Source organism: Vulpes vulpes, chromosome X, assembly GCF_048418805.1.
Source record: "Vulpes vulpes isolate BD-2025 chromosome X, VulVul3, whole genome shotgun sequence".
Classification (NCBI taxonomy): Eukaryota; Metazoa; Chordata; class Mammalia; order Carnivora; family Canidae; genus Vulpes; species Vulpes vulpes.
The window spans coordinates 7,440,131-7,453,911 of NC_132796.1; the positions used below are offsets into that span (position 1 = coordinate 7,440,131).

Sequence of the window (13,781 nt, forward strand, 5' to 3'; positions counted from 1 at the left end):
TATATAGAGATATATATAGATATCTGACTATCTATCTATCTATCTATCTATATCCAATATATATGGAATATTGCTCAGACATCAAAAAGAATGAAATCTTGCCATCTGCAACCACGTTCATGGAACTAGAGAGTATTATGCTAAGAAAAATAAGTCAGAGAATAAAACATACTATATAATTTCACTCATGTGGAATTTAAGAAACAAAACAGATGAACATAGGGGAAGGGAAGGAAAAATAAAATAATATGAACATTGAGAGGGAGACAAACCATAAGACACACTGAACTCTAGGAAAGAAACTGAGGGTTGCTGGAGGGGAGGTGGGTGGGGGAAGGGATAATTGAATGATGAGGACCAAGGAGGGGACTTCATGTAATGAGCACTGGGTGTTACACGCAACTGATGAATTACTGAATTCTACTTCTGAAACTAATAAAAAAAATCCATACTATCAATGTGTTCTTTTATAGATTGTATTTTGGTGATCTAAGCAGTCCTTGCCTAATTCAAGATGAAAAGCTTCTCTTGTGTTTTCTTTCAGATGTTTTCTAGTAAAAGGCTTTACATTTTGATCATAGATCATATATGTTATATATATGGTATGAGATATACATCAAAGTTTCATTTTTCTTTTTTTTTGTGTATGGACATCCAACTGTTACATCACCAGTTTTTGAGAAGACTATTATTACTCTCTTTTTTGCACCTATATCAAAATTCAGTTGTCCATATATATGTGGGCCTATTGCTGGATTCTCTATTCTATTTCATTGATATATTTGTCTATCTTTTTAAAAGACTGATTGATTGATTGATTTAAAGAGAGCAGGGGGAGAGGCAGAGGGAGTGGGAGAGAGGGAATCCTCAAGGAGACTCCCTGCTGAATGTGGAGCCCAATATGGGGTTCAATCCCAGGACCCTGAGATCATGACCTGAGTCGAAATCAAGAGTTGGCCGCTTAACCTACTGAGTCACCCAGGTGCCCCTATTTGTCTTATCTTTAGGGTCAATATCCCACTGTCTTGATTAGAGCAGCCTAATAATAATTTCTGAAATTAGATAGTGTTAGTGTACTTTTGTTCTACTTTTTAAATGTTGTTTTGATTATTCTAGATTCTTTGCATTTCCATATGAATTTTAGAATAAGTTTGTCATCTATAAAAAAGCCTGCTGAGATTTTGATTAGGATTGCATCGAATCTATTACTCACCTGGGGGGAAATGACATCTTAACAATATTGATTGAGTCTTCTGGCACTTGAATAAGGCATAGCTGACTATTTATGCGGGTAATTATTTAATTGCTCTCAGAAATGTTTTAGAGTTTTAACTGCATGTTTCTTTTATATATTTTATCCAATTTATCCCTAAGCATTTCATTCTTTTATGCTGCTGTAAATGATATTTTAATCTCAACTTCCTATTGTTTCATGCCAGTATATAGAAGTATGATCATTTGTATACTGACCCTGTATCTTGCAACTTGGCTAAACTTATTTATTAGCTCCAGCAACTTTTTTATATGTAGATCCATCAGATTTTCTATGCAGGCTATCATGTCATCTGTGAATATAGACAGTTTTGGATTTTTCTTTCCAATCGTTATTTCTTTTCCTTAATTAACCTCTCTGGCTAGAATCTCTAGTACAATATTAAATAGAGATGATGAAGTAGACATTCTGATCTTGCTTCTGATTTAAGAGAGAAAGCTTTCGGTCTTTCACCAGAAGTATTGGCGTTAGCTGTGGGTTCTTCACAGATGGATATCAGTTGAGGAAGTTCTCTTGTATTCCTATTTGCTGAGATGTTTTGTCAGGAATGGATGTTGGATTCAGACAAATGCTTTTTCTGTGTATATTAAGATTATCACACAGCTTTTTCTTTCTTTTTCTAGTTTGCTAATATAGTGAATTACATTGGTCGATATTCATATTTTATGCCAACCAGCATTTCTGGGATTAACCCCAGATGATCATGATGTGTTGTCCTTTTCAATATATTGTTGGATTTGATTCTCTAAAATGTTGTTTTAAATTCATTTGAGAAGAACGGGTCTAGCACACATTAAATATTGAAAAAGACTTCAAAAAATATTGAAAAAGATGTTAGGGACCCCTTCCCCTCAAATGTACATACCTCTTCTATAATTGTTGTTTTTCTGGAGTGTGATGAACAGAACTGTACAAAATATGCCCAGTAGTACATTTAAGCACCTGGGCAAATTTAATTAACCTGTTAAGAGTTGTCATAGGAATTTAGTTTAAATTACATTTAAACTTACGTTGAACTTCTATTTCTTAGCTACATGAAAATAATGAGCACATGTCCCTTCTTGTTTGTAACAAAGGGTTTCTGGAGCTGAGGGTTTACCTGCAATCTTAAATTTCTTTCTGGCTTTCTATTTTCAGTTTCTATAGAAGCAGCAGAAAATACCACCCTTGAAAACCATGGCTAATGGGGGTGCCTTTACATCCACACAGGACAGTAGGGTCAGGCTTCCAGTAGAGAGAACTGGGGAACCCATCCAAATACATTATGTTCTGTTAAACCTCACACTCGAGGATCCATTCACCCTTGAGCACACAATATGTTCAATTCCCACTCTATGTAAACAAGGTTGTTGTTGTGCAAACCAACGAAATTCCAATGTCTGTAATCTTCTACCCCATTCTTACATGTCAAGCAAAGCCGGGGACAATCTGATGCAAGGATAGACAATCAGTCTTCAGGCTAAGTCCTTTGTGTCATCACCTTCCAACATTTCCTGGGGTAGTGTCATGGGCTGCTTAACATAGCCATTCAAATTGCCCAAGCTAAAAGGAAAAACCGTCCTTTCTGTTATCAACCACAGACTCTTTATGGAACAGCTAGACAGACCCCTGGGCAGCAGCTGAGTATTAAGAAGCCTGGGAGAAAGGAGACAGCAAAAGAATCAGCCAATGTTTGTGGCTCTAGAAGGGGCTGTCTATTGTTCCGTAAGATATAATGTAATATAATCTAAAAAATCTCTGTATAGAAAATAATGTTTAAGCTTAGCACATTCAATGTCGAAGAACCTGGAATGTTTGCATTTACATTTGATAGTAGGCTGAAGCATTCAGGGTGTGGTAGGATGTAAGCTCAGTGGTCTCCAGTACCTGTAAGGCAGGCTTGGTTGGTATTCCAGTCTGTCTTTTCACCATCTTCTGAACGATCCCACTGGGGGTTCAAAAGATACTACAATTTAACCTAATAATTTATAATCAACTTTAGGCACGGTTGAATGGAAATGCATTTCTAAAACGAGTGATGGCCTTACTGTGTGCCTAATTCTCTTTTTCCTTCTTTCAGTCTCTATTTGATGTTTCTATATTCTAGGCAAAGACAGGATGGTAAATCACCAGAAGTTTTGCTGAGTGGGACATACTGCTAAGAAAGCCCTGAGCGATTTTTTTGTGAGCAAAGATTTCTAAATTTATGTTGGTTTTGGCATTAAGTGAAAATGAAACATTTTTCCCACCATTTCTTATGACCAACATAATTTGAATGCATATTTTTTCATTCAACTTTTTTTTTTGAATGCCATCTGGGTGCCCACTGCACGGTTTCCGTTTTTAAACTAGTAAGGCCTTTGTTGCAAAGATAATCTTTTGTAATTTTTATTGGAATTTGATTTTCCAACAAGTAGCATAACACCCTCTTGTATTTATGTTTTAGACACCTCCATTTCTTATGACCAACATAATTTTTTTAAGATTTTATTTATTTATTCATGATAGACATAGAAAGAGAGAGGGGGCAGAGACACAAGCAGAAGGAGAAGCAGGCTCCATGCCGGGAGCCTGACGTGGGACTCGATCTCGGGGCTCCAGGATCACACCCTGGGCCAAAGGCAGGCATTAAACCGCTGAGCCACCCAGGGATCCCCGACCAACATAATTTGAACACATATTCTTTCATTCACCTTTTTTTTTTTTTTAATGCCATCTTGGTGCCCACTGCAAAGTTTCTGCTTTAAAAACAGTAAGGCCGATCTGCCCTACGACCCAGCAGTTGCACTACTGGGGATTTACCCCAAAGATACAGATGCAATGAAACGCGGGGACACCTGCACCCTGATGTTTCTAGCAGCAATGTCCACAATAGCCAAACTGTGGAAGGAGCCTCGGTGTCCATCGACAGATGAATGGATAAAGAAGCTGTGGTCTATGGATACAATGGAATATTCCTCAGCCATTAGAAACAACAAATACCCACCATTTGCTTCGATGTGGATGGAACTGGAGGGTATTATGCTGAGTGAAATAAGTCAATCGGAGAAGGACAAACATTATATGGTCTCATTCATTTGGGGGATATAAAAAATAGTGAAAGGGAATAAAGGGGAAAGGAGAAAAAATGAGTGGGAAATATCAGAAAGGGAGACAGAACATGAGAGACTCCTAACTCTGGGAAACGAACTAGGGGTGGTGGAAGGGGAGGTGGGCGGGGGGTGGGGGTGACTGGGTGACGGGCACTGAGGGGGGCACTTGATGGGATGAGCACTGGGTATTATTCTATATGTTGGCAAATTGAACACCAATAAAAAAATTTATAAAAAAATAAAAACAGTAAGGCCTTTGTTTGCAAAGATAATCTCTTGTATTTATTTTTTAGACACCAGTATATCTAAGGCAGTGCAAGGCATATTATAAAACTTTCATAAATACTTACAAAGAATTTTAAAGTGTGTATTTAGAGCAATGTTTTTTTTTTTAAAAAAAGAACTTATAAAAAAAGGATCCCTGGGTGGTGCAGCGGTTTAGCGCCTGCCTTTGGCCCAGGGCGCGATCCTGGAGACCTGAGATCGAATCCCATGTCGGGCTCCCGGTGCATGGAGCCTGCTTCTCCCTCTGCCTGTGTCTCTGCCTCTCTCTCTCTCTCTCTCTCTTTCTCTCTCTGTGTGACTATCATAAATAAATAAAAATTAAAAAAAAGAACTTTTAAAAAATATAAATGGTTTTTGTTATTTGGACACTTGGTCTAATGGTTTCCTTAACTCCTTTCTCATTTCCCATGATTTTTATCATAGGCAAATCCTTGTTTCACTCTAGCGAGAAGTAGGTTTTCTTTTAAATAAACAAATAATATAAATTTTTAATAAATTTATATATTTGATATTTGTAGATTGCTGTATTTATTTATGTACTGATGTATTTATTTCCTTCTGAAAACGTATTTGCCATAGTTATGAAAGAAGGTCATTGCCAGAGACCACACTCTGTGTGTTGAACATTGCTTCGGCATGACTTTCTGAGCTATGCTTTCTCCAGAAGGAGGAAGCACGGAGTGGCAGAAATGCTGAGCTGACACTTCTAATGATGATCTTTCTTGCACTTGAAAGGCAGGTTGAATTGTAAAAACATATCTTTAACCAGAACAGCGTAGGCAGTAGAGAAAGGGCTGCAGTCCATCTTCAGCAAATGGGGTTGGAAGGGAGGATTTCAGAAGTAATCTGGACAACTTGCCCAGTGCCTCAGTCCAGTGTTTAAACACCCCTGCGGTGTAAAGTGTGAATATTTGGAACGCAAAAGGCTCACATTTAAATTTCATTGCAAAGAAAACATCCTGAAGCCACACGCAAATACTGTGTTTAGCCATTATCTGTGCCTCGGCTCCTTGCCTTTCCATAGTTAATGAAGAGCAAACAGAAGTAATATTTCTGCCCATATTCACCTAAACACTGCCCCTGTCTTTGCATTATTTATTATCATTCGAAGCAACGTGCTGTCACCAATCTTAGGGCTCTCTATAGCCTGACTCGTCCCCTGGGAAACACTGCTGGGGCTAAAGTCTGCCCAAACTAAGCTAGTCATAATAATCTACTCTTGGCAAGTCATCCGTTGTAGACATCCACAAGGTGAACAAGACAGCAGAGACTGAAGCAGAAACAGGCATGCTCAGTGGAAACTCAAAGTGGAAAGTAGAGAGGAGAAACATCTGCTGGAACTGTTGGAGGGAAAAACACCAAATACAAAAGAATGATATGCACAAGGTAGAACAGTTCAAGTTGAAAAGGAAGACTAATGTCAGAGATTCTCAGAAGGAGTAGAACTGGAGTCACCAGTCAGGAGGAAAGAGAAAAAGAATGCTTAAAGTCTAGAGAGAAAAACACAACTCGGTGATGACCGTGGCCTCAAGTCCCTTAGCCTGTCCACATCTCAACACCATCCTTCATACTCCCTCCCAGGGAGTCATCCTGCAACATTCTGACGTCTAAGCGTCTAGCAACTGAAGTATAGGCCTGTATATTTTTAACAACATCACTGCTTTATCCAAACTCTAAATTTAACAATGCATCCTTTAAAGCTGCACCCCTTGTGTTTTATTTCACTCATTTTTCATGAAAAAAAATTCATTTGCAAACCAACTAGCAAGCATAAAATAAAATAATAAAATGAACGTGGTGAAAGTTGCCAGTAGACCTCTATGTATGTGTCAGTAGGTGGTGAAAGGGATTGTCTGATTTGTTAACACCTCATTTTTGGATCAGCCCCTCCATAAATACTCTTCTCACACCTCAGAAAGAACAAGAGCAGAATATATTTAAACTAGGCTTCGTAGATGAGCCCAAAGCCTCGCCAGGAGACCTGAAGCCTTGAAACCATAAGTTCTCAGTATGTGAATGAAGTGGCACTTATATTTATTCCAACCCTGCAGTCTGTTATTTAAAGAAACCACATTCTTATCTTTTCTTGGTTTTACTTATTTGTTTTGTTTTGTTTTCTTTCAATTTACTGAATTTTCTTAACATCTGGCAAATGTCTGTATGGTAGAGGGGAGAGGGAAGGAGATGGAACAGGAAGAAGGAAATAAACTTGGGATGGGTAGGAGGGAGTTCCAGAAATAGTTTCCATGCAAGTTTCCATACCAAGGCAATGGTAATGAGAATTTGCAACATGCCAGGCATTGGGTGAGGCATACAAGGCCCCATGCTAGATGGACATCAAAGAGAAAGCAAGGAAACACAACAGCTTGGCAGACACACCGATTTAAAAACCCATTTGCACAGGCTTGAGAGAGCCTGTTGTCTCCTGGGGAGGCTTTGGCATGGCAAGAAGAAAACATCAAAGACACTCCAGACTTCAAATCCCTTCCAAGGGTGCGATCAGCAGGACAGGAAATGGGAAAGTCATCCTGGAAGGAATCTGGAAGTGAAGGGGCTTATTCCAGGACACCCCCGACCCCGCACATGAGCTCTCACCATGTATACATTCAACAGACGTGATATGGTGAACAGCTTGGCACCCAGTCAGTAGCAAGTCTTGCCCTAACCCCCCACCAAGAAACTGTAGGGAGTAAGGCGACAGAAGAAAAGATAATTCAATAAGAGTGTTTTGTCATCTCCATGGTCGACTTAATATTTTGAAAGGATCCCCTATTACAAGAAAGCCTGCATTCTAAAACAACAGAAGCGTAAATAAATATTCAAAGAGAGAAGCCCACAGGGATGGGAGAAGACCTAACTTAAGCAAGAGAAAATGAACAAGTGGGATTTGCCTGAAATAATATCTCATATGCTTGATTAAAACTCCTGGTAACCCAGCAGGGTTGCTTCATGCTTAGAGTACCTCAGTATGACCAAGGAACCAAAAGTTGCCAACAAACACAAGGAAAGGCCTTTAATTCCCTGTCACTGGGAAATGATGACGGACTAGGAAATCTTCCCATGTACAGAGTCCAAACGAGACTAAAATTTCACATGTAACCTGTCACTGGGGTCGGATGGTAAAAACGAATTTGGTCACGTTTCTTCTTCTTTTCTTTTCTTTTTTTTTTTTTTTTACAAAACACAGAGGTCCTACAAAAGCAAGGGGTAGGAGCTTCCTTGAAGAGATAGGAACATTTGCTCAAGCAAACATATGGAACACACGGATGTGTACTAATTGTACATACCATGTGTATGTTGACTAAGCCAAATAATACATGCTACATACATACATATTTATATACTTTAAAATAGATTAAAATATGAATATAAATTTTGAAAAATATATCTTAAGTTGAATAAAGCTGAGATTTTAGAGTAAGGGCACAGAAAATGGGAAATTTTTAGATGAGCCCCAAGCTTGGTAATCTTTCGTTCTGCATGCCTAGTAAGCAAGGCCCCATGTGTGCAGTCTGGAGGCCTTGTAGCGTAATGGTCATGCTTGGAGTTTCTGGAGTAAAACCTTCAGGCCTTACATACCAGGTGCACTACTAATTATCAGTGTGACTTAGAAAAGTTCCTAATCCAGAAAACATGGGCGTAATATCAGTACTTACCTTACATGGCTATTGTGGGGGAGTAAGTGAGATAATAGACGTAAAGTATTAGACTGGACTCTAGCACATGTTAGGGACTCAGTAAACATTTACTATTCATTCACAAATCTATTATCAGCTCTGCATCCCATATCCCTTGGTCACGTCCATAGCAACCATCAGAGCAGAGTAACCAGTGGTATTTAATGAGTGCCTGTTGCTCAACTGAGAAATTAGAGTTCCATAACTTGTTTGACTCCCTAAATACCACAATATAAACAGATATATAAAACAGAAAATTTCTTTTTTTTTTCTGTGTGGTTATTTCCACCAGCTATTAAACAAATGCATTTTTTTCAGGGTGCCTAATTTTTTGTCTAATTTCATCTTCTTAGGAAAGAGTAAATGCCTATTCCTTCTCACCAGTATTAAATTCCATAAATAATTCTAGATGTCAGCACCATATCAGTACCTTAAAACAATGTTCCTCAAGATTTCTCCAAGGAGCAAATTCTCCAGTGTGAATAGGTACTCCTGTTAAAAGAAAGAATTCTATATTAATTTGAAAAATGTGGGTTAAACAATGTTAACCAGGCATGCAGGACTTATCAGAGCTTTAACTATGCTAATATGTGCTATGGATCTCTAGGAGGTGCATGTAAAATGACATGTTTCCCCAAACCACTTGTCTACACAGCTCATTTTTCATGGAATTACCTCTTTCACAGTACTATGACCCTCAGACAGAACTAACATTCTATGGCAGGCACTTTGGGATACCCTATCTTCAAGGGCTGACTTGAAATCTTCAGATTTTCTCTTGGAAAGTGGGGTCACGATCTCATGAGAACACAATCACTTTTCTACACAGATGGTCTCCATATAGAGCAATGTGGCAAAAAAAATAAATAAATAAATAAAGCAATGTGGCTATAAATTGTCAGTGCCCTGAGCCCTTGGTTTGATCCTGATGATTTTGCAGGTTGGGAAGGTGTCTCGTCTCTTGCACCACTCCCTGTATAGGCTCTTTCCACCTTTATCGGCTCAGAAAAGCCAAATTCTTCAAAAGATGAATGCAGTCCTATTTTTGGTCAAGACCATCACTTGTTTTAGAAATGTCTTATGCTAAACATGTCATCAGTGAATACCATGAAAGATAACAAAATCCGCATTTGTATCCTACTTTCCATAGTTATTTAAGCCTGCCTTCCAATTTTGTCTCTTGATCAGCGTTTCCCAAACTTTAGGATCATAATAATCACCCATGGAATTTGGGATAAACAGGGATTCTTGGGTCCTACCAACCCATGTATTTTGAAATGCTTCCCTGGTTAAGGCTCATGATCAAACATCTTTGGGAAATTCAAACTTAGCTGCACATTACAAACCTTGCCTTTTTGAAACTCTCAGAATCCTAAACAAAACCTATTGAATCAGAATCTCCAAAGGTGGGCTGGGTATCTGTATTTTTTAAAGACATCTACAATGTTTGGAGAGCCAGTTCTCTGCAGAGAACCATGGCTCTACACCTCAAGTTCGTCTACTGACAGCCCTAGAGATAGAACCGCAAGGCAGCTCCTTCAAGGGAAAGTCCCTAGCTTCTTCTATGGGATCACTTAATACTGGTCACGAGGTACCAACCAGCATGACACCCTATAGAGGGGAGGAGCCCAGATACATACTGAATGAGGAAGGAAAGACTGTCATAGCAATATCTAAACATAAACAAATACTTTTCTTTGAAAGTAGGCAGAATCAAGAGCAGGAAATTTGTCCTCCAACGCCCCAACACATGGTTTGATCAAGAGGCTCTTCTCTAGAAGATGTGATCATTCTACTTCACCTGTCAGTATTTTCTACAGTGTAAAATGGCTCCTTAGGCTTTCCATTCATGACATGAAATACTTTCTCAAACTTCGCCAAGCAGTTCTCTGATCGGTGACGTGGTTCCCCCATATGGTATTTCCCTTTCTATGTGGTCCCCCATCGCCTTAAGCCCGAGTCCATTTAGAATGAGCTCTCTACCAGGGCTATCCTCCCTAGTCGAAAACATATTGCAACTTTGTTAAACAGGAGATGACTCCTAACCGGCTTTTGGGTGCTGGGCACTTCATGCTAGAGAAAAGAAGCAATATCAACACAGGTTATGAAACCAAATCATTCTGTCAACCTTGAGAATCTTCTATTTGGAGAATTAGCAAAAGTAGCAGATGTACTGGGAAGTCAAAAAAGGATTAAAAGGGAACTGCTGGAGGGAATTTGTCACTATCAAGAGACTTCAGACCAAAGGTGGCAGGGCCAGGGAAGAAATTCTAGAAAGAACACGGATCTCAAGAGGATTAAGGCTGGGCACCGAGGAGTCTGGGTGGAAACATGAAGTCCAGGCAAATGTGATGGACCCAGAAAATAGAAAAGATTAGCTGGTACAGTTAGAATTGTTCTCCGTGGAGGTCCAGAGAACATACATGTTGGGCTTGTGGGCTGTACGGTCTCTGTCCAATAACTCAGTTCAGCATCTACAGTGGGAATGCAGCCACCGATGGTAAGGAAGGGAATGGGCATGACAGGAATTGGCTTGCAGTGAATTACATCTGGCCAGTGGATTGTAGTTCGCCCCTTCCGAAGCAAATAAAGCCAACAGCACACACAGAGCCCAAATGTCCTTTGGGCTCTACATATAATACCTTTTGGTTGGTCTGGTCTTGACTGAAAAACATCCTCAAAGGGCAAATGATTAAGAAAAGGGCTAGAGTCATTTCAAACAAAGTATAACAATTTTGGGGATTCTTGATAATAGGGTCCTTGGAGTCACTCTAATCATTGTTTTACATCTAGACAGACGGGTAGGCATTACCTTGGAATTTTGCCAAACTACTTGTGTTTAAAATAGGTTCCTTCAGATTAGATACATTGCATACTTCTCTCTGGAAGTCAGATTTTAGAAGTACTTTATGTTAAAGTTTCTTAAGATATTTTGAACCAACATGGGATATAAGCCACTGTCATTAAACGGCCCATGTAACTTGGAGTTTTATGATATGAGTAATTTGAACCAAGTTCTTGCCTTAAATTATTTCAGTAAATTGAAATAAAGGAAACACTAACATTCTCTCCATCCTTTGATTCATCTCTGACCTGGTGTTTTGTTTAATGTTCTTCTTAAACATTATACCTTTGAAATATAAGCTTTTAGAACATAATGGTTGCTAAATAGAGGAGAATGAACTAAAGGGGAACTTCAAATAGTTTTGCTCTAGGAAAGTAAGAATATATTTAAAAAACCATTTAACTAACCCTTTTAGGAGTGAGATATTAAATCTATTCTCCTTGTGCCCTCTGGGCTTCTCTTGAATCTTTGAAATCCTTTCTCTATACCTGTAATCCCTGTGATGATATTTCTATATATTGATTCTCAAGTAGCATGAAAACATCTTGGAATTCTTTCCTAACTTAATTTTAAGATATTGTATAATTTTAACAGATTTGGAAGCTATATAGATGTAAACATAATGCAAGATATGCAAAATATACAGCCACTCATCTGGGGAATGAATAAAAAGAGAAAAAAGATCCCTTTCAATATTATCAGTTTCCATAATGTCTTATTAGTTCCCTGGAAATTTAATTTTGAAGCTGTGTCATACTTTAAAGATTTGATTTGAGGTAAAAGAATCAATTTCAGTAAAATATCAAAAAGATGTTTTCACATTTTGAATTTCATTAGACTGAATATTGGTGTGAGACATACATGGATCCATGTCTTAATCTACTAATCTGTAACACTGGAGTTGAAGTATTAAGCAAATTGTATTTCAGGTAAGAAATTTGTCAGCCATTTGCCTTTACCTTGTGAAAAAAAGGAAATACTAGTTTCATACCTAAACACTAGTAAACAGACTATAGAATAATTTGAGTCTTAGGGCTGTGAATATTCAGATTATGACATTCATGCATTCTTTCGGGCATAAATTAAGTAGGCTACGGGGCAGCTGGACAATGACCACAGCTTGACAAACCTCACGGTTCAGCAGATGTGGTTGTAAGATACAGCTTCCCTAGAAAATATTCACCACGAGGCAATTTTACGACTCCACTCTGAGGTTTTGATTTAAAAACTTGGAATTTCCAACAGAAAAGAAGTGGGTGGTACCATCATATGGCCTTGGGATACAGAAATATTTAGTTGCCTCAAGTAAGCAAAATGTGAATCAACAGCATTTCAAATTGCAGGATTTCTACAAATTGCAGGATTTCTACAAATGTGCAAGTCACAAGCTGAGAAAGTTTTTCAGCGCATGCAATGACTTTATTCAGTTTCTTTTTGTTGACTTCCAGATACCCAGGGGCTTTTCTTGGTGTATATATTAGAAAGCTTCACATGGGTCATTCGCTTTGAAAGATCAGCTTGATATCTGAGTAAATTATTTGAACAGCATATTCTTTGATATAGAAAATAACATGTATTCTCAACTAGATGTAAAACTGTTGAAATATTCCAAGATTTTAAAGGAAATATCACATCCATAGTCATTTCCTGGGCTGTGGAGCTGAACACCATCATTTATAATACACATTGAGAAATTCCATTTAAAATCATGAAATGCACAGGAATCAAGTAAGTACCTAGACGTGTGGGAGAACAGGGACCCAGGAGCTTCAGAAATAACCTAATGTCAACCGCATGCTTCAAAGTCCTGGGTTAATAAAAACTGAGTAAGACCAGCAGTACTACTTTGATCTAGATCAAAACTTCCCACTCTAATTCCTTGGCTGTAAGAGGAAAGTGAATTCCCAGATTTCTCTTTGTAAAGGAAAAAAAAATGTGCAAGATGCTGACATAATTTTTCAAAGGTTCTAAAACTTGTGGTGAAATTTATGAAACTCCTTGAGTTACAATCTAACATTTACATAAAGCAGGAGCCCTGGGGGGTGGGGGTGGGCTGATGAAATGAACATGTCCGAAAGTTACAAAGGAAACCTCTCCGATAAGGCAGGATTGCAGTTATCTTTTCCTTAATGGGTTCTGGTTCCACACCTGGTGGGGGGGGGGCAGTTCCTTCTGCTTGAAATGCTTAGTTCACAAAACTCTTGCTTTGTTCCAGTTTCTCACTTCCCTTCCCACTGAAGACTCAGAACCACTTACTAGTTTTATTAGTCTGAACTCTTTGGTTGCCCGATCATGGCAATATTCACTTTAAAATATTCTTGTTTACTTGTAGTGCCCCTGAAAATGACCATATAAAACGCCACTGCCTGCACTCATACCGATGAGTGAAGACCAAGCAAAAGAAAAGTTGTGTTCTCATTGCCTAAGCAGTTGGCAGTGTTCCCCCACTGGACTGTAAGCTCTGTGACGGTAGGGATATGAAGTGCTTGTTCTTTAGGGTGTCATCACCACTAGCACGGTGGCTTGCACATATTACAATTACAACAACTCCATAATTATCTCAGTTTGATTCATTCCATCTGGGGGTTATCAGAGCCTGTGCATCGGGTTTCCTCTACTTATTATCAATT

General features: G+C 38.7%; 1 protein-coding gene across 1 annotated transcript in view; it reads right to left on the reverse strand.

Moving 5' to 3' along the window:
- The window catches only part of MID1 (midline 1), a 593,315-nt gene that overhangs the window by 395,628 nt on the left and 183,906 nt on the right, over positions 1-13,781 (reverse strand). The window contains exon 3 of the mRNA XM_072744773.1: positions 8,737-8,798. The gene's annotated coding sequence lies outside the window, so the exon portion shown is untranslated. The remainder of the gene's footprint in view (positions 1-8,736; positions 8,799-13,781) is intronic.